This window comes from Python bivittatus, unplaced genomic scaffold (assembly GCF_059951505.1).
Source record: "Python bivittatus isolate LINGU-HERP-01145 unplaced genomic scaffold, Pbiv_v1 ctg000060_np1212, whole genome shotgun sequence".
Classification (NCBI taxonomy): Eukaryota; Metazoa; Chordata; class Lepidosauria; order Squamata; family Pythonidae; genus Python; species Python bivittatus.
In genome coordinates, this window is record NW_028277044.1 from 3,285,896 (window position 1) to 3,310,748 (window position 24,853).

General features: G+C 37.3%; 1 protein-coding gene across 6 annotated transcripts in view; it reads left to right on the forward strand.

Annotated features, from left to right (window-relative positions):
• The window catches only part of LOC112542233 (uncharacterized), a 377,107-nt gene that overhangs the window by 272,954 nt on the left and 79,300 nt on the right, over window positions 1–24,853 (forward strand). For 4 of the 6 annotated variants that reach the window (XR_015795364.1, XR_015795361.1, XR_015795368.1 and 1 more), the window contains one exon: window positions 18,631–18,721. The exons of the other annotated variants lie outside the window; for them this stretch is intronic. The gene's annotated coding sequence lies outside the window, so the exon portion shown is untranslated. The remainder of the gene's footprint in view (window positions 1–18,630; window positions 18,722–24,853) is intronic. 6 annotated transcript variants of the gene reach the window in all.

The following is a 24,853-nucleotide window of genomic DNA, read 5'->3' on the forward strand; positions in this document are numbered from 1 at the left end:
GTATTTATTTCAGTTTAATCCAACCATATTTCTCTTCCATTCTATAGCTTTAAACTATCAATAAGTTTTAAATGCCTAATTGTATTCTAAACAAAACATACACTTATGGAGTCATATCTGAGTGTTCAGCATCAGTGTGATAATTTAAATTCTTATCTTGCAAGAATAACAATTGCAGTGCCAACAATATTTTAGGCCTGTAAAGACACCTCCAAAAAGAGTTATACTTTGTTGTATCAAATGAAGCAGAAAAGAGATAATTTCCCTAGGTTTTTATAATAGCTTAATAGTTGAATATGTTTGCTTAAATAAGCATTGATGGTATTTCATGGCTGATGCCTACCAGCTAATAATATTGCTTTTACTACTTGAGAGTTGGAATTTAGCCAAAGTAGTCTCCTTTAACACTACTATAATTTAATCTATAGTTAAGACTACTGCTCACATAAGTAAGAGCATTTTCTTTTTTCTAGTTTTTCTTCAAAACTAAATTTCTCCCTCTCCCAGGATTCAAAATAGATCTTTGCTTTGTAACTTTATATTAGGGGTGTGTAGCACTTTGGATTCAAAATTGAAAAGGTACTCAGAGTGCATAGGGACCCAATCCTGTTGGCAACTCTTAAACCAAATGTTTTTACCCAGGATGGTTCAGTAGCTGTGAAGGGCTACCACAGAAATCAAGAAAAGGGGTGGCTCCTTTAAAGCTCCTCCAAACCACTTTTTCCTTTTGAATCTGAAGGGTTGCACACTACTGCTTTAGATATACTCATGTAGATCCAGTTTACTGGGCCACAGTTCTGGGGGGCGGGGGGAAGTGTTTTCACTTCAGCAGATCATAAATAATGAAAGTAGCACTTCATTGTTACACTACAAGCTCTTCCCCTTTTTTACATGCACATATGTGGGGAAATGTGAATCAGAAGTAGTCATATATTGCGTACAACATAGCCTTCCCCAACCTGGGACTCTCCAAAAGTGTTGAAATACAGTTCCCTTAAATCCTTAATGGCACACTTGTCTCTCACAGAATTTGCCCAAACAATTCAATCTTGCAGGGTTCGTGTGCTTTGGGTTCCTTCAGTTAAACAATGCCATCTATCAAGACCCTGAAAGTGTGCCTTCTCTGTAGCAGTACCATCCCTCTGAAATGAGGTTCCCCTCAAGATCCAGAGAGCTCCACTCTGCTGCTGTTTAGGATCTTTCCCAAGGCCTTTGGTGAGGGAGAGTGACACCTGTTGCTCTGTTTCTATCTGGTCTGTCATTCTCGCCGCCTCCTCCTCCTCCGTCTCCTCCTCCTCCTCCTCCTCCTCCTCTGTTGTTATTTCTTTGTTTTAGTTGTTGTGAGCCACCCAGAGGCATTGGGAGTAGGGTAGCATTTATTTATTTATTTATTTATTTATTTATTTATTTATTTATTTATTAATTAAGAAATAAATAAATATGGGGAGCACAAGATGGAGAAATGCACTGCAATAGAGTAGCAGAAAAGAATTACTAAAGTTACTCAGTGATACTGCATTAACTTAAGTCAGTGTTGTCCAAACTTGGCCACTTTAAAGATGAGTGGACTTCAACTCCCAGAATTCCCCAGCCAGCCATGCTGGCTGGGGAATTCTGGGAGTTGAAGTCCACTCATCTTAAAATGGCCAAGTTTGGACAACACTGACTTAAGTACTAGATGTTATACTTTCACTGTAATCTTTTTTTCTTTCACTTTTTAAAAATTTGTATATTATGAAAAAAAAAATTGCAACAAGAAAAAAATAAAAATAAAAATCAATAACTTTATTTAAGGAAGCTGTTACAAACTGGACCAGAATTACAGTTAACCAAAGTTTATGGTTCATTTTATCTTTATAAATATTCCCTTGAAATATAAGAGCTCATGCTGTTATAAAATGAAAGAAAACCTTGATTAAATGAGAGGTTCACTAGGTGGAAATATAGTGGTATCCAATTTCTAATACTTTCACACTATAAAATGAAGTTAGATGGAAAAAGGCAAACCCTCTTTATAGTTTTCTTTATGTTCTCCCATGCTTCTTAAATGAAATGAAGAATCACATTGGTCTGCTGAAATCAAATGCACATAGGCTTCAGCTTTAACTCAGTGTGGAAGGTTATATATCATGCTATCAAGCATCAGTTACATCAGGAAACAGACACTATGATCATTTTAGCTTTCAGTTCAAGATTTGTTATGAAGCAAAGGTAAGAAAAATAGGATTTCTTGGGTTGCTTGTTTTTTGTTTTTTTCTTTTTGCTGCTGGCCACTTGTTCAAAGTGATTATTTTTTAATGCCCAGGATGATTCACTAATGAATCCTCAAAGCTATACATGAACCTTGTAGGTTTAGGAAATAGCTGGTGATCTATCCCTTTTAGCTGCTTTGAATGGGAGGGTATGATGAATCCAGGCTCTGTGTATCATTTTTTACAACATTCTCTAAATATGGGACAGGTCTAGCCATGTCTAGATAAAATGACAACAACAACAACATCTGTCTTAATCCACATCCCAGTCTGATTTCCATATGTCTCAGCTCTATGTTAGGTCAATGCTGGTAAGTTGATTGCAACAACAAACTTATTGGTTAATTTGAATTTCTCTCCCTGGTATTCACAGAAACCCTCTACCCCCCTTTTAGCTGAATTGTTTTGACTTCAAGAACTTAATTCATATTAGAATTAAACAAAATTTAAAAGTTGAATTTCCATTTCAACCTGTGATATTCTTATTAAAATTTACTAACCACAAGTTCCCTCTAAGTATAGCAAACATATATATTTATATATGCTCACTGCTGCATGGCTATATTGTATTTCTCAGTGGAAAGGTAATATGATTTCTGCTTTGGAAAAATGGTTTACCAAGTCATGGAACTATGCTGCAATGTCCACAATAACTTCATACCTTAGAAACACATCTGACATAGAATTTAATTCAAAGAAGAAACCATTGCTGGACTATAACTTGATACATGGACTAGACCCCCATTCAGATTTGGATGCTTTTAATGTGTAGAGTTCATACTTCAATTTTCTTGGATATTTAAAGTAGAACAGATTCTCAGTTTTGATTCAGTCTATTGCAGTAGATCTCTGAACTCAGAAAGAGGTTCCAACCTCAAATTGGTATGTTAAAGGACCCCAATGGACAGAGAGTAACCGATTCAAAGGAGATCAAAGAAAGATGGAAGGAGTATACTGAAACCCTATACAGTAGAGATGTCAACATCCAAGATACCTTAGAAGATATTCCTTACTTACAAGAACCTCTAGTACTAGAGGATGAAGTTAGATCAGCACTCCAGTCATTACCAAGTCAGAAAGCTATAGGAACTGATGGAATATCGACTGAAATATGATAAGCAGGAGCAAAAAGGTTATAACTAAGCTATTCCAGGAAATCTGGAGAATGATACAATGGCCAACTGATTGGAAGAGGTCAATCTACATTCCAATACCAAAAAAAGAAAAAGACTTAACAGAGTGTGTAAGCTATCATACAATATCCTTAATTTCACATGCTAGCAAAATAATGCTTATGATCATCCAATGCAGATTAGAGCCCTACACAGAAAAAGAGGTGCCAAATGGCTTTAGAAAAGGTTGAGGAACATGAGACATTAATGCCGATGTACACTGGATAATTGAAAAAGCCAAAGAACACCAAAAAGAACTCAGTACTCACTTCATTAATTATAGAAAATCATTTGATTGTGTTGATCATGTCAAGCTATATAATGTGCTCAGAAAAGTGGGAATCCCAGGACACCTCATAGCCCTCATGCAAAACTTATATATAGATCAGGAAGCCACAGACCAAATAGAACATGGTGAAACAGACTGGCTCCAGATTGGCAAAGGAGTGTGACAAGGCTGCATACTCTCCCCTTATTTATTCAACCTATATGCAGACTATATATTAAGGGAAGCTGGATTGGATGGGCATGGTTTTAAAATTAGAGGAAAAAACATCAATAACCTGTGCTATGCTGATGACAGTACTCTGATAGCCAAAAAAGCAAAGGATCTGCAAGACTTGGTACTAAAAGTAAAAGAGCACATTGAACAAAATGTGGCTAAAATTAAATATAAAGAAGACCAAATTAATGACAACAACCAGCCTTGGAATTGACAATGAAGATATTAAAGTGATGGATAGCTTCTGCCTTTTAGAATCAACCATCAACAGTAAAGGAACAAGCAGTCAGGAAATACACCGCAGACTAGCATTCGGTAGAGAAGCCATGGAAGCCTTGGAAAAGATATTCAGATGCCGTGATGTGTCTATACCTACAAAGATCAGAATCGTGCAAGCCATGGTATTCCCTGTGACAGTCTATGGAAGTGACGGTTGGACTTTGAAGAAGCAAGATAAGAAGAGTATTGATACTTTTGAATTTTGGTGTCCTGTGAATATCGTGGACAGCCAAGAAAACAAACTGATGGATCATCAAACAAATCAACCCAGAGTTCACACTCAAGGCACAAATGACAAGGCTCAAATTATCCTATTTTGGACATACTATGTGAAGACCCAGCTCTCTGGAAAAGGCTCTAATGCTGGGAAGGTAGAAGGAAAGAGAAGAAGAGGACAACCAGCAGCAAAGTGGATGGACTCAGTTACAGTGGTGATGAGTGCACCGCTGGGAGACATGAAAGAAAAGTTTAAGAATAGATCATCTTGGAGAAAACCTATGTGCTTACTAGGAGTTGAAAATGATGTGATGGCACATTGTCTGTCTGTCTGTCTGTCTGTCTGTCTGTCTGTCTGTCTGTCTATCTATCTATCTATCTATCTATCTATCTATCTATCTATCTATCTTAGTTTATAATTTCCTGTAGTGATTTATACTGTGTTGACCATGGTTTTTGATATTTATCTTTCCTTAAAGCTTAATAGTGATTTTTGGTCATTTAAAGTAATATATTCAAACATTCATAATTCACCAATGATATACTGGAAAGCTACAACCTCCTTAACATTTTTAGATTCTTTGTTTACTCATTTGTGCTTTATTCTTTATTTTATTTATCTGTTTTTCATTTTTCTGTTTGTTTTTGTTCATATACTTTCTCTAAAAAGTTAAATAAAATATGAATAAGCAGAGAAAAAAATAGAGAAAAAATGCAAGAAATTGAGAGTAGCCAAGAAATTGGCATGGAAAAGTTCATTAAACTTAAACATCTACATCAACCTTAAATTCTCCAGATGTTTCAGTTTTCATCTTTCAGTCAGCATTATCCAAGGTCACGGTTAATTATGAGCCATCAAGTTGGAGTTGACTCTTAACAGTCACACAGCTGACTATCTCTGGGATGATCTGTCCTGAACCATTCGATTCTTCCAATGGTGGACCAATCACCACTATAATCAAGTCCATCCACCTTGCTTCTGGTCATCCTCTTCTTCTCTTTCCTTCTATCTTTCCCAGCATATGAATTTCTCAAGAGACTTGGGTCTTCACATACAGTAATGTGCCAAAAATATGACAGTTTGTGCCTGGTCATTATGCCTTGAAAATTTTGGATTGATTTGCTCTAGGATCCATTTTTTGTTTTCTTGGTTATTCATAGTATTCTTGAAAGTCTTCTCTAGCACCAATGTTCCAAAGTGTTAAAAATGTTTTATGTCCTGCTTATTCAAAGTCCAACTTTCACTTCCATAGAGCGTCACAGGAAAAAATCATTGCTGGCATGATTCTGATCTTTAAAGTTATGATGCCTTGGAATGATGGTAACAGAGACTCATTTGAACAGAAAAAGGCTGGAAGCCTTGGATAACACAGATTTCAAATATTTCATTGTTCAGGACTTAATACTTAAAGACTTGTATCCTTTGCAATACTCTATAAAAACCCACAAGTCTGAATTTAACTATTTGATAATGGAATTTCCAACAAGAAAATATTCCTTTAGAAAACTCACTCTTAGCTATTATGAATGTCAGCTGGTGGGGACCAAGAGACCTGCCTTTTCTGCTGTGGCGCCTGCCCTCTGGAACATCATCCTGAGATTAGGATGGCCCTGACCTTTTGACTTTTCAGAAGGTCTTGAGGACCTGGCTTTATGCCCAGGCCTAAAGGTTTCATAGTTGTGCTGACACTGATGGTTTTTAAAGATCTCTTGGCTGTATTTATATTTAATTTTCTGTATTGTTTTAATTGTTTGATTGTTTTTATTATTGTTAGCTGCCCAGAGTCAGTGGTCTGAGATGGGTGGCTATATAAATTGAATGAATGAATGAATGAATGAATGAATGAATGAATGAATGAATGAATGAATGAATGGAGTCATCAGCCTCCCTCTAAGCCTAAAAAGTAACAGTCCAATAAGGTCAATAAACATCTTAAACCCGTAAACAAAATAATTCCCTATGATCTTTTTCTATGAGTGAATGCAAGCTAGAGTGCTATTGTTTGTGATTCATTTAGAAGGTTCCGCATGAGAGACTGTTAAAAGGACTGAGGTTACAATGACACATCTGATATTGCATCAGCAATTGGAAAAATCCTGCCATCTATTTAATTAAAGAATTTTTAAGATGGTGTGTTAATGATAATAACGTTGACAATAACAAACATAAAAGCTGTGGTTTACAAAGTCCGTGGTGCTCCTTTTATTCTCCCCATCCTTATGGTTGTAATGCAAAGTCAAATAATATAACCAGTGATATTTTCTATGCAAGCTGGATCTAAGTAATGATATATGTACTTTATTTTCAAGCAACCTGATCCAAGAGTCAGAAAGCAGAGATTTCAGATGTCAGCCTTCTTCATGCATCTTTGAATAATGTCACAGACACAACTGCAGTGTAAATGGTTAGAGATCCCATTAGGTCAGAAACACACCCACAACTGACATCTGGTAAGGTAAGCCTATGAGAGCCAGTTGACTAAATCCCTGAGAATACAAAATTCCCCTCCCTTAAAGTTAAAGATGAGGGAGGAGTTTAGTGAAGGATTTTAATCATTTTGGATTTTCACTGGCAGTGAGCATCAGTGGGGTGAAATCTTACAAGAATCAGGAAGGAATATAAATAATGTGCACAAACTTCTAGTGGTGGTGTGTACTTAGACAGAATGGCATTAGCATTGGACTTGATTTTGCTTGTGCTCAAGCAAAGAGTCCGTTTCCTTCAAATCTCTTTTCCCTGAGGCCTTGTTGTCAAGTTGGATGGGCTTACCCGTTTATTCCTTTGTTTATCCTGCCTCTTAAAAGTCTAATCCTTTTTCCTCTAAGCCTAACATGCCTCCTCTTTTCTTTGCTGTTGTGTGTTCTTAATAAACTTGTTTGGCATGCTAGGGGGTGCTATTGTTAGTCTGTTAACAATAACTTTGGCCCACTGAACTTCATGTCATTTGAAAGAGTTGTGGGCGTTGGGCAGAGTTTTGTCAGCAGTTTTAACAGTTGGTTTAAATAGAACAGAAAAGTTTTGGCCTGTGCATGTCACTTCATTTCTTTCCACTAAAACACAGCAAAATTTTAAATACAAGGTTGAACTGATTTTTGGGTGCCAGGTTATACCTTGGGGCCCTGTAATCTGGCAGCATGCTTTACAAGGCTTAGACCTCTTCAGATTGAGTACCAAATTCTGGGCTTAAACCAACCTTGTATGTCTTGATTACTAGGAAAGAAAGTTTCTTTCTTCCTCCTATAACACTAGTTATAGTGTTAGGGTAGTAGAGTATTAGGGTAAATGTGTGGTAAATGGCTGCCTTGGCCTGGGCTAGAAAAGCAAAGGGTGTGAAGGACCTGGAGAGGTGTGGGACCAGCTGTGACTTCAAAGAACAGAGGGGGCAGTTGTCATCCATGAGTTTTTATGGGCTTGCAGAGGCTCTGCCCCTACCGTCTCACCAAGTGTGAGAGTCTCTGGTTGAAGTTGGGCTCTAGGTCACACATGGCATAGTTGCTGCTGTACCACCCTCCCTGTTGCACAGCATCTTTGCTGCCTTTGCTTCTAAACTGCAAGATTACATTGCTGGGCTGGTGGTTGACAACCTTATGGTTCTTAGGGACGTCAATCTCTTACCCAGTAACATTGGATCTGGGGCAACTCAGGAATTCATGGCCAACATGGCAACCATGGACCTCTTCCAGGTCCTCAGGGGCCCAATGCATACCAGACCCGGTCTTTGTCTTGTGGCAGTTGAAAAGTGATCTGGTGTTGAAGGACGTAGCTTGGCTCACTTTCTGATTGCTTTTCAGCTTCCTGAAAGGGGACCGGGCCTGTTAAACCAAGTGATCCATAGACCCAGTTAGGTTTCAGAGGGAAGTTTGGGGTTTTCTACAAGGGTCTGGTGGGTGGTTCAGCTGAAGACCAGGTCATGCCTGAAATGGGCTTGTGGCTGGGGCCTTAGACCTGGTTGCTCCTCTGCAGCCTCTCTCCTGGCACAGGGAGTGCACCTTGGTTTTCTGAGCAGCATCAGGAAATAAAGCACAGGAAAAGAAACCTGGAGCACCATTGGAGGAAGACAAAGAGTGAATCCAGTCGACTGCAAATAAGAACCCGTATTAGGGACTATATCCTGGCAATAAGGACAGTGAAATTTTCTTATTTTTCCACCCTTATCAAGTCTGCCAGTAGCTGTCAGGCAGCCCTGTTTAGGACAACCTGGTCTCTGCTGTGGAGGGAGAGGCAACACAGCCACTTGCAGAGTTGCTATGAAGGATATTCTCACTCTTTGGCAAATAAAGCCACTTGGATGCACTCACAGCTGGACTCTGCCTGGATGGGTCCAGCTGAGGTACCTGGACCAAGGCCTTGTATAGTGATCTGGGGTGAGTTTGGTCCTGTGACTTCTGAGGAAGTGTACAGGCTTTTCCAGTCTGTTAGCTTGGCTGACTGTTGGCTAGATCCAGGCCCTTTCCAGATGGTTAAAGCTGCCCAGGAGGTGACCTGTGATTGGGTCCATGCAGTGGTATCAGTGTCAGTTGTGGTGCAACTTGTTCACAAGAAGATATCGCTTTTCCAGTCTCCAACCTTTCCTTTTTGGGAAAGGTGGTGGAGAGGGTAGTTGGGCTTCAGCTCCAGAGGACCCTGGATAAAACAGATTATTTGGATCCATTTTGTGTTTTAGCCAGAGTTTAGTATGGAGATGGCATTGATTGTACTTGTTGTGGACCTGTGATGGGGATAGTGTTTCCATCCTCATGCTCCTTGATCTCTCAGCAGCTTTTGATACTGCCAACCACAGTATTCTTTTGGACCAGCTTTGGGAGTTGGGGATAGAGGCCCTGTTTTACAGTCACTCTCCTCCTTACTCTGTGGCCAGTTTCAGTTGGTGTTGACATCATGCCCATGTTCCCTCACTTGTTTGAGACTCTTTCACCTTCTATTTAACATGAAACCACTGGGTGAGGTCATCTGCCAGTTTGGGATCACGTATCAACAATAAGCAGATGATACCCCACTATACATCTTGGCCCCTGGCCAAGCAGGATGAGTCCAGCAGGATGAGTGCACTCTGAGTCCCATAAATTAAAGGATGTGATCTTGAAAGAACCAGGAAGTGCAATTACTCTGTTGCAATTCCTGCTTTGTTAAATGATTTCCCACCAGAGATTCATGTGGCTCCCACCCTTATGTTGTTCAGGAAATTGTTGAAGACCTGGTGGTTCTCCCAGGCCTTGTGGACAGGATGATTGTAGAGCCCCCTTTTTTCTTTTTCTTTGCTTTGTTTTGGTGGTTGTTTTTTTTTTGGGGGGGGGGACTTTGTACTTCTGGTCTGTTGTATATTTCTTTTAAAAAGTTGAGTTTTAGTTGTAAGAGTTGTTTTGGAGTTGGGCAGCCTATAAATTAAATAATACATCTAAGTAAATAAATAAATACTGTTTTGCACAATGATGTTTTTTATGATGCTATAAGACACTGTAAATTGCTACTGGGAAAGTGAGGTTTATGCATGAAACCCCAGAATTAGAGTTCTAGCATAATATGGTAAATTATTATGGCAGATATGTTTTTCTTTTTAAAAGGTGCAAACTTTGACCTCTGTCCTACCTCCCTCTGGCCCCTGTATTTAATTGGCTAGTGGCAAGGCCTGATGGGTGAGCGGTGACTGGTTGCTTTGGAACTGAGGCTGAAATTTAAAATCTCTTAATGGCAGTGAGCGTTGATGGAAGGACTGGCAAGAAATGGCTGGCTGGGGGGTGCTGGTAGTTTTTGGGTGAACCCTCTTCTTCCATCAAGGGAGGGGCCATTGGAAACACACCAGAATGGGGAGCAGGGGTGCAGTTTTGCTCACAGTCCACAGCTCCTGTTTTTCCACCTCCCCCCAGTAAAGTGGCAGGCAGTTCTGTGGGTCAGCTGAGGAGAAGGAGGAGGAGGCTTCACCGGAAGAGGCTTCATGGACCTCAGAAGTCTTCACCTTTCCTGAGGATCATGAGAAGAAGGCAAATGGCACAAGCCTATATTTTAAGTGGAAGGGAAGGGAAGGGAAGGGAAGGGAAGGGAAGGGAAGGGAAGGGAAGGGAAGGGAAGGGAAGGGAAGGGAAGGGAAGGGAAGGGAAGGGAGATTTCTGATGCTCCATGTCAGCTTCCCACAAGAAAAGTCAATGGAGAAGCTGGCAAGAAGTCACAAGTGGCTCCCACCCTCACTGCTTTTTTGCCCTTGGTCATTCTGTTTGTCTGTTTAGGTAAGGAAATATCTCTGAAATGATGACCCAATGGGTCACCGGTTATCTAGTAGTATATATTTTTTGTTAACTAGCTTTCATTGCTACGAATAAAAAATGTCATTCATTTTTATATGGCTAAACAGCTATTCAAATTAGGCACATATTTAGTATGATAACTATACTCTATTTATTTTATTCACCCCCTTTACATTTAATTTTAAGTGTGCGATTTTACTCTCTAAACTAATATAGAAAAAGGGAAAATTGCTTTTGATATCTTACAGTATCTAATGGATGCATAAAAATAGTAATTATAATATGCTGTTTCACAGGGCACATTTCTCTACATGAGAAATCATTGTTTGCTCTCCCAAGTGGGAAATGAAATTAATGTGGAAATTAGCCTGCTCTTCTAGGACAGTGCAGATCATTTGTTTACCTCTTTCTTCACAATTTTAAAGCACTTTGTGACAATAAGATATGTCACTGGGAATTAAATGGAAGCCAAAGGTTTGAGGAGTCGTAAATCTTCATAATGTAGCTTTGCTGGGCTTCCTATGCTTTGCTTTTGTTTGTCTTTCAAAGCTTAGGAATGACAGAGAGGCAAGCTGAACAACAAAAAGCAACATTTACATATCGCGCTTGGTAATACTGGAGATGGTTCATTTTCAGGCATGACTCTTTCCTTTTACTTTATGAACCCTGGCTTGGAAAGATCTGATCATAGCAACAAGTAGCACTGTGCCTTCTGAATTGTTTTCCCTGTATAATACATTCCGTGAGTAGGCTCCAAGTTGAATACATCTGGTCTTTCTCCCATCCATCCCCAGATTCTTGTATTTCCCAGTGAGGTTGAAGAGGGAATCACTGAGATTTGGCAGTGGAAGGTTATGAAAGTTAAGCTGACAGCACAAATATGAGAAGTATAAACAGTCAGCAACTGCTTAGTTTCAATGCCTTTGTCTTTGAAACACACATCAAAGAGTCCGGTGAAAGATAGAGAAGAAGAGGTAATGGGTTTAACTGTCCTGGGGTATAAGAAGGAATTTGCATCTTGAGTCAGACAGAGCACATTCAACAATTTTATAGGCTATGTCCTAGTACTGAATTAAGATTCCTCATATATAAGAGAGACTCCGTGTTCAACCCTAGCAGCCAAACTGTGTGCCTGGAAATTTTTGCTGAGATTTGCTCAGGAGCCTGATATATTCAGTGTCTCTTCATTCCAACCACAGACAACTGTTCCAAACTTAAAATTACAAGGTTAAGGATGAAAGTCTTACTGTACATACCAATGATCAGATTGTGTTGGATATTCTGAGAAGGATCTGAAGAGCAATCAGTGCAGCCTTCTCACTCAGCATGTATATACATCTGTAGTAACTCCCATGACAATGTTTGCTAGATGAAAGCACAAATACCAGCCTCCAAACTTTAGAAACATACTTCATTTTTATTATGCCACTTGCAGACCTTCTAACTCAATTCCACAGCCACAGCAATTCAGACCTACAGGCTCTACAAAGGGAAGGATTTCTGTCTTTGCCATAGAGAGGGGGTGGCGACAGGTAGGTGGTGATCAGAGACTCCCTACTGAAGGGACTAAAGCTGGATAATCTGCCAAGAAATGTATTCTGCTTTCCTGTTTCTTCAAGCCCACTGACAGTTATCCCTTTCTGTTGATCCACATGGGAATAAATGAAACAGCCTGACACAAACTTGAAGACAGAACAAGGAACTATTAAGTGCTGGCTAGGAAAGTGGAGGAGCTGGGGGCACAGCTGGTGAGTTTTCTTCATTCCTTCCTATTGAAGGATGTGGTTCAGGAAGAAAGAGAAGAATAATAGGAGTGAACATTGGCTATGTTCATGGTGCCAATGAACAATTTGGATTCTAATACAAGAGAATATGTATAGCTCATGGTTGAGCTGTGTAGTCCTTGGGGTTCTCTGAGCTTGGTTGTTTTCTTGCAAACATTTCATTACCCAGCTAGGTAACATCTTCAGTGTTAGAATGGAGTGGGATTTGCTCTCTCTTTATATACAGTGGCATGCCTTGCCTGTGTTGGTGGGGGAGTGGGTTTTGTTTTATTTTTTCTTCTGGCAGTTCCTTAATTAGAGTATTGCTTACTGCTTGATTGTATGTCTGGTGATAATCTTGGTGTTAATCTCTGCTTATATGGGTGATGATTGCTGGTGAGATGTTCTGGTCTTTTGTTTTCTTTTTATTGTCTCTTTTGAATAGTAGGTAGATGTTGTTTATCTCTACATGCCTGTTGGTGGCTGACTTGTCTAAATACCAAGCTTCCAGGAATTCCCTTAACTTGGTCTAAGATGCTGACAGTTTCCCAGTTGAAACTATGGTTAAGTCTGTCCATGTGTTGTGATAAGGAGTTTTCATCATGTTTTCTGACTGCTAGTTGGTGTTCATGGATGTGCTTTGCTAATCTTCTGCCTGTCTGTCCTACATAGTGGTTATTACAGTCCTTACATTGTATGTTGTAGATGACTCCTGTTTTTTTCTTCTTGGGCTACTGGTTTACTTAAGATGTTTTGGAGGGCTTTAGTTGGTTTGTGTGCTACAGAGATGCCACGTGGTTGTAATAGTCTGTTGATAGTTTCTGAGATGTTTCTGATGTATGGCAGTGTGATCCTTTTCATAGCTTGTGTTGGTTGTGTTGTAGTTGGTTGAGTGGTCAACCACTTCTTGATAAAGTTGTGTGGATATCCATTTTGTTGGAAAATGTTGTATAGGTGGTCTTTTTCTTTTTTCTGCTGTTCTGGGTTGCTGCAGTGCATTTGTGCTCATCTGAATAACGTTCTTACACAGCTCCTCTTGTGGGAGGTTGGGTTGTTACTTTGGTAATGGAGTACTTGGTTAGTGTGGGTTGTTTTCCAATAGACTTGAGTTTCTAATTTGCTGTTGTGTTCTCTGGTGATAAGGATATCTAGGAAGGATATCCATGTTGTTGTTTTCTTCCTCTCTGGTGAATTTTATTCCTTTGAAGATGGTGTTGATACTTTCATGTGTCTTCTCTAATTGTTCCTTTTTTTATTATAATGAAGGTGTCATCTACATGACATCTACAGTATAGATGACACCTTTGTTATAATAACCTAGCTGGGTAACAAAACATTTTCAAGGAAACAACCAAGCTCAGAGAACCCCAAGGACTCCACAATTTGGATTCTTACATAAAGGAATATATTTTCAAGATGAGGGACTCCTGGCAAGAGATGAGCTGGACCTTACAAAAACTGGGAAGAGTGTGTTTGGAAGATACTCTGCAGACCTGAAGTGAATGGCTTTAAACTGAATCCTGTGACTGAAGAGACTCCAGAAAATAGTATCATGCTAAGTACAGTGAATGGGAAGCACTGGACTACTTGCTCTCTGCAGCATCTGCTTATCTAGTAAGACTGTGGACCTTACTCCATGATAGTGTTACTTTCAGAGCCATCAAAGCAGGCCTTATCTGCTCATGCCTCTTTCCTATCAAACACATACCCTCAGGATTAGAGAAGGTCCAACACTTTTGAGATTTAGGAAGGCCATTAAGGACTGGTTGTTCTAGAAAGCTTTTGAAGATTGAGGTAGGATTTCCCCCTTCCCTACAGTTGGTGCTTGTCTATACTGGAAAATGTTTCCTTGGTGCAACAGGATTAATGATTATTAAGCATTGTTATTGTGTTTTTAACCATGTTACAGATGGAATTTACACTGCTAGAGTCATTGCATTGAAGAAGTTTATAAGCCTGAGTAATATGTATTTAAAAATACAGTTAAACTATTATTTCCATGCTTTCCCATTTTTAAAGTTATATTTTGCCCATCAAGGTCTGAGAGTTCAAGATGACTGAAGATGCCTTTCAGATAACTTTAAAATTCTTATGTAGTAGGTGAAATTTGCAAATCAAATTAATTATTTACAATTTTTTGTTAAAAATGTGTTCCTCTGTTTATGTTTATAGTCTTCTTCAAGGCAGATGGTTTCAGGCAGAAGAAAGAGTATGTGTAGGTGCACACAATAAATTTCAAAACCTTACATTCAACTTTTAAAATGAATGTCGGCTTCCCCAAAAGCCACCTATTACTTTTAATGAAGCAATTCATAAAACTTATATTGACATAGAATGGAACTTATAGAAAGGAAGGAACAGACAAGGGAGCTATTTTACATGATTCATTTAGTGCCGAACTGAGTATTTAGAATTGTTTGTCAAACAGTCAGTAATTCATTTAAAATAGTAATGGCTCCTTATTTATCCAGGGAGTTTTTAGTGATTCATGAATGTCTCCCCAAAAGTATTTAGATGATTTTTACTAAGTTTTCTCAAAAGCGAAATAAAAAGTTGAAAGGTTCAACTCACCCAGCCACCTTCAACCAAGAGATTTCAGACTATTTGTAGTCTATCTTCCATATGTAAAACAAAGCAAAACAAAAACCTGGTCTTTTCGTATATCAGTTAGAATAAATTACTCTGACGTTCTGAATTTTCGCAAATTGCTTTATGTTCAGAATTTTCAGGTACACCTACAAATGACCCATTTCTTATTTGGCCTTCAAACTGTGAATGATGGTAGTCTGAAAGTCAGACTCTAAGGACTCTGGAAGCTGCTTAAGGTTCCAAGCAATGCTCCCGTTGGTCTGTGAGCAGCTCCCACAACCTGAAGTAATCCTGTTGCTTATGCTAGGAAGAGGTCATAAAGCCAGATAGAAACTTATTACCTCTTTGTTAAAATCTTAAAGAGAATTTTTATAAAATGAGGTACTGTTGGTATATGACACTAGAAAAATTATCTAGAATGTATAAAGGTACTTCAAATTTATGGTCGAAATGCAAACAACATGAATGGACATTTTATCATACTTGGTGGGCATGTAAAAAAAGCTAAACATTTTTGGGCTGGAATACATACAGTGATTCAGAGGATTTTGAAGATTAATATTCAGCTGAAAACCAGAACGTTTCCTCCTGGAACTGATGGAACACTGTTTTTATACATGATAACTGCAGCAAGAATATTGTATGCACAAAGATGGAAAGATTTGGCAATACCTATAATGGAGGAATGGTTGGTGAAGATGGCAGAACTTGCTTAAATGGCTAAATTGACTTGTTTGATTAGAGAAAAGACAGTATCTACATTTATTGGTGACTGGTAACTTATGGAGTTTTTGCATAAAAAAGAAAAAAATGAACTTGTGATTTATGGTTTTGATGTTTAGACAGGATAAATTATAGAAAGAAGAGAGTCATGATATAGCTTTAGAGAGAAAGAGAGATTAAATTATAATTGTACCTATAACTGCTGTAAAGAAGATTGGAAGCACTTCTTTATAACTTTATATCTTTTTTTTCTTTTTCTCTTCTACATTTTTCTTTTTGCACTTTTAGCTTTTTCGTTTATTTCTTCCTTTCTCTTTATTCTTTTTCATTCTACTTTAGTTTTTATTCGTTCTTACTAATGTTGTTAAAGCTTTCAATAAAAATTATACACACACACACAGACACACACAGACAGTACATATATATATGTATGTGTGTGTGTATATGTATGTATGTATGTGTATGTGTGTGTGTATATATGTGTGTGTGTATGTATGCGTGTATTTGTGTGTGTGTGTGTATATATATGTGTGTGTGTATGTATGCGTGTATTTGTGTGTGTGTACACACACACACACACACACACACATATATATATATATATATATATATATATATATATGGAAACCTATTATCTCCTCAGATCACCTGACTGAATGAGATCTGTAATAAAATCCCAATGCCAGCAATTCATTTTTTTTCTTATGAAATACTTGGACTTTGTAAGAAAAGTGCCTGATATTAACATAAACCCTTAACGTGGTTGGGAGAGAGGGAACATATTGGGGAATATTACAATGAATACAGATTGCCCCTGAACAGTAAAAGAACAGCTGCAGCTTTTTTTTATGCAAGTAATGATGGAGACATTTTATTAGTCCAAGATGCCTTATTTTCCTTAAGATATCTACAGGCAGAAGATGCTGAAAAGTCATATAGTATATCTGTTGCATCTAAATCATGACATCTGTTTTAATTCTGAAATGATAAACTCTTTTTTTTGATACAGGATGACATATCCATCTCCAGATTTGATAGCAAATTAGAATTAAGTTGGCAAATGTAAATTGCATTCCTTATTGGAAAGAGCTAAGAAATTTGGAGAACCATTCAGTGCAATATTTATAAAACAGTTAAGACCCTGTTTAATTTAAAAAGTCCATAATTGAAGAAATATTACATTTAAAGTAATTAATTATTAATTACAGAGAAAGTGAAACATAAGAAAGCCAAGATCCTGGCCTTTCATATTGATTCTTTTGATGAATCTGCTCAGTAGCTCATTATAATTTAATTGTACAAATGCTTTGCTAGAGTAGACAGCTAAAAATATAAGTGATTATGGCTAAAATCCAATCCACACCTACCTATGATTAATTTAGGTGGCATTGTTAATTTTGTGCTCATTATTGGATCACTAGCAAAAAATATTTATTTATTTTTATTTGTTAGATTGATATTCTTTCTTTTCTCTAAGGCCTCACAAATATGTGATTTTTCATTGAATTTAGGATTTGAATAATCTTCCTTACCATAATTCAATATATTCCTTGTTTTTGTTTGTTTGTTTGTTTTTAAAGTTAGGTAGAATCCACTCCCTTCCCTGATTAAAACTGAAGACAATCAGTTTTCACCCTTATCCTCATGCAAACTTTCCAGAATCATGGTAGCTATTACACAATGGGACAGTATAGTTAATACTAAAATCCCCTTTAAATAATTTAAATACCTGCTTTAAATTACACCGCATGAAAATTATGAATGTCACCATGTTAGAAACTGAGAGGCAGAAACTTTTCTCTGCTGTAATACATTTCTCCATTCTCACATTATTAAAGCTTAGGCCTTCTTCAGCTTAGCTTCTTTCAGATGTATTAAGATTATAGCTCCCAGAAAAGTTATTTTTGAATAACTGCCTGGAAATTCCTGGAATTAATACCACAACATATCCAGAGAGTCCAAACTGGGGAAGGCTGTCCATAAATCATAAAATAAAACGGATTGGCTCAAGAATTAGGATTTATTTCTTTTGATAATTTATAGTAACCCATGGAATTCAGTATCAGAAACTTTCAGCAATAAATATGAGCTTAGATTTTACATATAAAATGTAGTCTTATAAGCCACTTTAATCATAAGCAGTTCTACATTGTAATGCTCCACTTTCACAACAAAGGTTAAAACAGAATAAAAAGATGATATTGACAGTCTTTATCTTGATGCACCATGAAAGCACTCTCCTAATAAAAGCAGAGAGGAATTTCCATTTCATTCATCAAAGACTTCCTGGAGCAGGTAGCTCTTCATGGCTTTCCTGAATATTGTAAGCATCGGAGCCTACTCTGATCATCCGAGTCATAGATATGCGTACTATTGTGTTTAATAAATTATTTAGGGAGGTATAAATCTTTGGATTCCTCCCATATTTTAACTACTTGATAGTCCAGTTCTTTCTAAATAACTTCCAGATTTGGGTGAGTTTTTGTTATTGTTATTATTACTGTTATTAGAACAGAAAGAACCAACCTTGGCCATCTGCATCATACAAGTTCAGCATGTTTCTGAGATAGGAATGATTCAGTTAATGCCTGTTCTGTTCAATAAAAGTTTGTCAAAAGAAAGAGAAGGAACAGTAGTGTAGTGGGCTGCATACATCTCTTCAAACAGTGAAATTGTGTACAGGTTTTTTTTTTTTTTAATGAATGACCAAATGAATGTTCCATCCATCACTAAATAAACTCCACAAACCTGTTCAGAAGCAATACATATCTGAGACCTAGATTTTGGGAATAGAGAATCAGGTAAGTTTGTCCTTCTCAGAAGTGCCTGCTGTCTCTAGAACTATGTGGCTACCCATTGCTGGAAGACTGAATGGTGGACTAATTTGTTTACAGCTAGCTGTCAGAATAAATGTTTGAAGCCCTCTTGAAGCAACGAGGATGATAGAGAGACAGAGTGGTGCACGTGTGCAATCTCCACTTGATGGTAAGTAATATATTTATTTTGGTCAGTGACCAGATAAAACAGAACACACATAAACTAAATACAGCAAAGAAAAAAGAAAAATGAGCAAGCAGTGGTAGAAAAGTGGTACGAGACTAGAGAGAGGCCATAGTAGTTAAGATAGAGTCTCCAAGGCCTGTTCCTATTCTAAGATTTTAGGATAATCATTTCTTGCCTGGTTACAGAAAGGAGTTTATTATTTTTAAAATACAACTTTATTTAATCAGATGATAACACTGAAAAAATGTTATCCAGGGCTCACTGAAGATTGCACAGATGTGAGTTTTATAATAATGCTATTTTTTCTCTATAGCAGAAGCCAAATGCTGCTAATTTTTGCATAAAGTAAACAATCACAGCTACATTTGGATTATGAAGATTAATACACTTTGGGCTTTAAATGCAAATGCTTAGAAACTTCCTTGGCTGCTTCAGATAGGAACATAACTTCATTTAAGGAACAACTGTTCCTTCTATTGTTACAACCTTAAATTCCTTTCTTTTAAAATGGTAGGTTGTAGCTATTAAGATGTGTTCCTATATGTGCTCAGATACTAATAGAGTGAATTTCTTAATGAGAAGAGCACTAATGGAGGCCAAGCAAATTTGTGCTTGCTATTACCACAGTGTCCCTAAACAAGGTACAGTCATGGGAAAGCAATGTGTTTTACCATGTAACATCCCAAGGGGGAAGCCAGAACTTTTCCTTTTGAATTGACTTCTTTGATTCGAGAAATATACTATCTACATTTATTGGTGCCTGGAAGCCTCTTACAGACTTTTTGCGTAAAAATGGGGGGAAAAAAATAAACTTGTGATTTATAGTTTTGATACTAGACAGGATAATTATTGAAAGAAGAATATTATGATATAACTTTAGAGACAGAGGTTAAAATATAATTGCGCTTATAACTGCTGTGAAGAATAACGGAAGCCACTTCTTCGTGTTGTTTTTCTTCAACTTTTTTTATTTCCTTGCACTTTTTGCTTTCTCTTTGCTTTCTTTTTCTTTTTTCTTTCTTACTTTATGTTAGTTTATTACTTTTTAATCTTCTTAAAAAGTTTCAATAAAAATCATATATATATATATATATATATATATATATATGATTTTTATTGAAACTTTATATAATTATGAGATTAAATCCAAAGGACTCATAATTAGCATGCCATAATAACTGAGTACTTCTGAGTATCTGTGTGATATATGCAGATAATATGCCTTGCAGGGAGGTTCCTTGAAGGAAATACAGAGAACTTTATTGATACAGATAGGAAGGAGAGGTGCAGGCTTATGCATGTATGTGGCTGTACAAATTCATTGAAAGAGGTGCTTTGAAATGTGTGGGAGCACACATGAAGCACCTCTTTTCAAATAATTAAAGTAGCCACATCTTTACAGATGCAGCTATCTCTGCATGTCATGTTCCAAACCGCTGAGCATGTGTACACACACGGAGATATAAATAGCTTCTGAAACAGTCTTACGAATCTGCAAAAAGATGGATCTGCTGTAATGATTTGAAAGAGGTGTTTTGTACATGTTTCCATGTATTCCACCACTTCCTAATCTGTGGCGTTTCAGAAATAAGGGCCATCATTATCAGAACTCAGTGCCAGAAATCCAGATGGGAAAAAAACATTCCATGTACAAGACTTCCTGAGTTCTGATTAATACAAATTACTAATAAAAAGGTTAAGGCGATGGCACAAAAATTCCAAAAATTCCTACTTTTGCTTTCAGATGTGAACCTATATAGTATAGGTGATTCACAACTGGTTGTTCCTTTCTTTCTCCTGCCCTTTCACTGAAGGGGAAGGAAGCTTGCATCTATTCTGCCCCCGGATTCCAGCTGCTAATCTCAGTATGGGAAGCTACTCTCACAACTGGCTTCAAAGAAATTGTAACAAGAAGAGAAAATGGATGGAAGATTTCCCCATCCCCCTGCCGAGAAACATTGAAGAAAATCTGGACCCAGTCTCCTCTGGAGCACAGAAACCTAAAAGGATGATGATGATGATGATGATTATGATGATGATGATGATCATCTTCTTCTTCTTCTTCTTCTTCTTCTTCTTCTTCTTCTTCTTCTTCTTCTTCTTCTTCTTCTTCTTCTTCTTCTTCTTCTTCTTCTTCTTTTTCCTTATTTCAGGGAAGTATTGTAAGATAATAATGCTTAACTCCCTTTGAAATGCATGGAAGTGAATTTCAACTGATTTATTCAGCATCTAGCCCTATTCCTGAATTTATGTGCTACCACACACCTGTCAAGAATTTACTTAGTGAATAACAATCATAGCATATGTCAGATGACTTTTTTTCCTGTCAACTCAAATTGCCTGCAATTATATTCCACACCGCTAACACGTTGATAGAACTTAATCTTAAACATAAAGCCAAATTAAAAATAGATAAAAAGTCCTTTTCCTGCCTCTGAAAGCTATATTCTCTCTCCCTTTTGGGGGCTTTGTGCTTTTTGATAATTCTTTTAATGTCACAGATGTTAATCGCGCTTCTTTATTCTTTTGTGGTTCTAGACAGGACACCATAAATCACATAACACAAAGACTGGGTCAAGTGGATATAATAAATCAGTTTCCAAAAGACCTTTAGTCTTACTAATTCTTCACATTTGTTCTATGGATTTTGTTAGATTGATTGAGGCTTTAAATGTAATCTTGTGCAAACTAATTTAAGCTTTTGTTAGGCTGTCACTAGTAAGGAGTTCTAGGATTCCGTACTCCTAGAAATGTTAAAGTATTCAAGAGAACAATTAGCTGACTTTTGAAGGCAGATGGATATCAAATGGATTGCTTCTTGATTCTTTTCTGCTGGTCTTGGATATGGATCAGGCCTGCAATTATTTTGGCTCAACAAGTCCTGTCCACTAAGATTCAAGTTAGACCACAGATGAGGAAGATTTTTGCCAAGTTCATATTGTGCTGTCTTCTCAAATAGCTATTTTCTGAAATGTGGAAACAAGTCTTCAGTCTTGCATTAATGCACAAGTCCACAGTGTTTCCCAAGAGCCAGTGAAGACTTCCTTCCTGATGTGCTATAGCAATCAGGAGCTGGGAGGGAGGAACTGTTCCAGGGAAAGACATGACTGTCTGAGGCACAGCAGACAACTGCTACATTTATGTTCCCACATTCTCTAGGCACTTTTGGAGATTCAGTAAGAAGCATTGCATGGCTCTATTCTCTCATGAGGTCTTTCTTTGATTTAATTGAAGCGTGGGAAGTGAGGGAATCTGCAGGAATGGGCTTCAGTTTCTTAAATGGGCAGAATCTTAACTGTTCCTTGCTCTCTTTTACTACATTATTGGCAATGATCCTTTTCTCTATGTATATAGTAAATGCTCCTTTTTCTGGCAATAATTCTCTTGTATAGATTATTCTCATCTTTTTTTCAGTTCAATTTTTTATCAATCATTCTCTTTCATGGATCCCATTAGCATAATTCAACAATTATGTGAATTCTGTGGCTTTTGTTCTAAGCAGCTTCCATGTCCTCTTCCCTCACACCCCCTTTTCTTTCATTCTAATTACTCTATCTTCTATTACTTTTTCATAAAAGACTGGTACTTTCTTTTCTTGATGTCAGCCTGCTTTCATTTTCTTTTCTTTTATTACCTCTTTTTTTCTTCCATGTCCCTCCCTCCCCACCATCCCTCTTGGGATACAATAAGGAAATAAACTCTCCCACTTTCAGAACTCATGTACCTTTCCTGTCTTTATCATAAGCAATCAAATCAGTCATGCTTTAATTTTCTGTTAATTTCTTTGCTGTGTGTGTTTACACACACACACACACACACACACACACAAGCTTAATCCATTTATTCCAAATAATCCTTTTTCTATACTTATACTTACCAAATGATCATGATTCTCATTTATTCTGGGTCCCCAAATGGCTAATCACTTTTTCTCTAGTTTCTTGTCTTATTCCCACCCATTCATGTCATCTAGGACAATGCTTTTTTTTCTCCTATATTGCCTTCATTCAAAATGTTTTCTTTTTCCAAGAAGAAATTCCTGGTTCTTTCAGTATCACTAGAGTGCAACATGCGGCTATCAGTAACCTATGATTTCCTACTTTTATATGTACTACAGTAACCAAATTACACCATTCCATACTTGAGTATTCCTTGCTAACTGTAAGAGCCATACCAATAAATGGGGGCATGTATTGTTCCAAAGCCACAAGTTTTATGTAAAGTTTCAAAAAAGGTATGACTCTCTTAAAGAGTCAATTCATAAACATTATTGCAACTGCACTTTTTTTTAAGGCTTGCATGGAAGCCTGAAAAAAGAGGGGCTATTGTAATGTAAAGCAGAGAGGTCTATGTTCATGAGATATCCAAAGCACTTTAAAATCATTTCTGAGGCATGTATAACCATACTGCAAGCAGACATGCGCAGCGGGGATGGCTACTGAAATGAGTTCAAAGACTTTAGTATAGTCTGACACAGAAATTTCAGTTTTTATTTTAGTGTGCTTTTGCCATAATGCAAACTGTTTATGCATTCTTATGACATGGAATAAGTATTTGTTTTTCCTTAGAAAGGTGGTTTACTTTTCTATATGCACAAGTTAAATAATCATAGTAATACTTCACAGGCATGAGGTATAGCTTAATTAATTATTGTTTGTAGATGTGAAAGTGCTTATAATTAGCAATTATTCTTTCATGTGCTCCATTGAAACAGGCAAATTTCTGCAATTAAAGATCAAGATGGCTCAATGCTTTCCACAATTTATGGGTTTTAATTAATTAGAAAAATACATTTTGTATAGAAGGTCAGATTCAGAGGAAGGCAACAGAATCATCTGCACATAATAATGTTACTTATGTGTTGTGCTAGTGTCATAAAGATCCTGGTATTTCAGACCTAGCTCAGTGAGCCATTTGATCTCTTGCAAGGCTTTTTTTTTTTTTTTAAATCATAGCTTAAAATACAATCCAAAATTATTTTGGATCTAAATTTTTTTTTTTTTAATAATTTTGGATAGGTACAGAAGACAAAGCATAAATAAATGAAACTAAATTATGGCAGAATCTGTACAGTAGTACTAAGTATTAAATATGAATTAAGGAACTGGATAAAATTGTCCTATTAGCCATGAAGCACATAGGTGCACTGGCTACTGCTAAGCTTGCAGGTGCAATTCAAAGTGCTGGTTGTGAGCGGTAAAGCCCTTCATGAATTGGGGCCTAGTTATCTGAGAGTCAAAATATAGATCTGGCCTTGGGAAGGAAGAAGAGAGAAATGAATTATTAAGGGAGAAGAAAAGACAACTCAGTCCTGGGAATATGTTTATGAAGTTTCTCAGTCATCCAGGTGGAATTGTCTAGAGGTTGAGTCATGGCAACTGGACTTGTTTTCTTTTTGGTTAGAGACGTTTTGCCAGTTGTCCAAGGAGCTTCTTCAGTCAGAAGCTGCTTGGACAAGTAGCGGGACATCTCTAACCAAAAAGAAAAGAAGTCCAGTTGCCATGACTCAACCTCCAGTCAATCCTGGGAAAGTAGAAAGAGTGTGAAGAAACTAAAACAACCTTACCTTGATTTTGTTTGGTATAAGAGAGAGCAGAAGATAACTCTGATAGGCTTTCAGGATACTGAATTCCTAAAATCTCTGCATTTTCTTTTACTTGCCCTTGGCTATGTCTGAGGGCTGTCCTTAAAGGATAAGATCTGACACAGTAGGCATGCTTCATCTACCATTGTTGAAACAATGTCATCTGATGAGATTTAGTTAAAGGGTTTCACTGTTGCAGGACCTGCCTTCTGAAACAGTATCCCACTGGAAGGTCTAGTCTCCATGAGCCTGCTGTCTTTTAAACAAGCCTTGAAGCCCTGGCTTTTTCCCAGTGTATAGGTTAAGAAGTTTGTCCACTGGGGGAATTTTATTAACATAGTTATTAATTCATTTCTGGGTTATCATCTTTTTTGCTTGTACTATATTGCTTGTTTTTATTTTGTATGCCATCCAGAGTCATTGAGAGTTGGGCAGCCTTTACATTTGACAAATAAATAAATACACATCTTTTCCATTGGAGAAAACAGTTAATAGCTCACAAATATTTTTTGTTCATTCACTGGACAGAC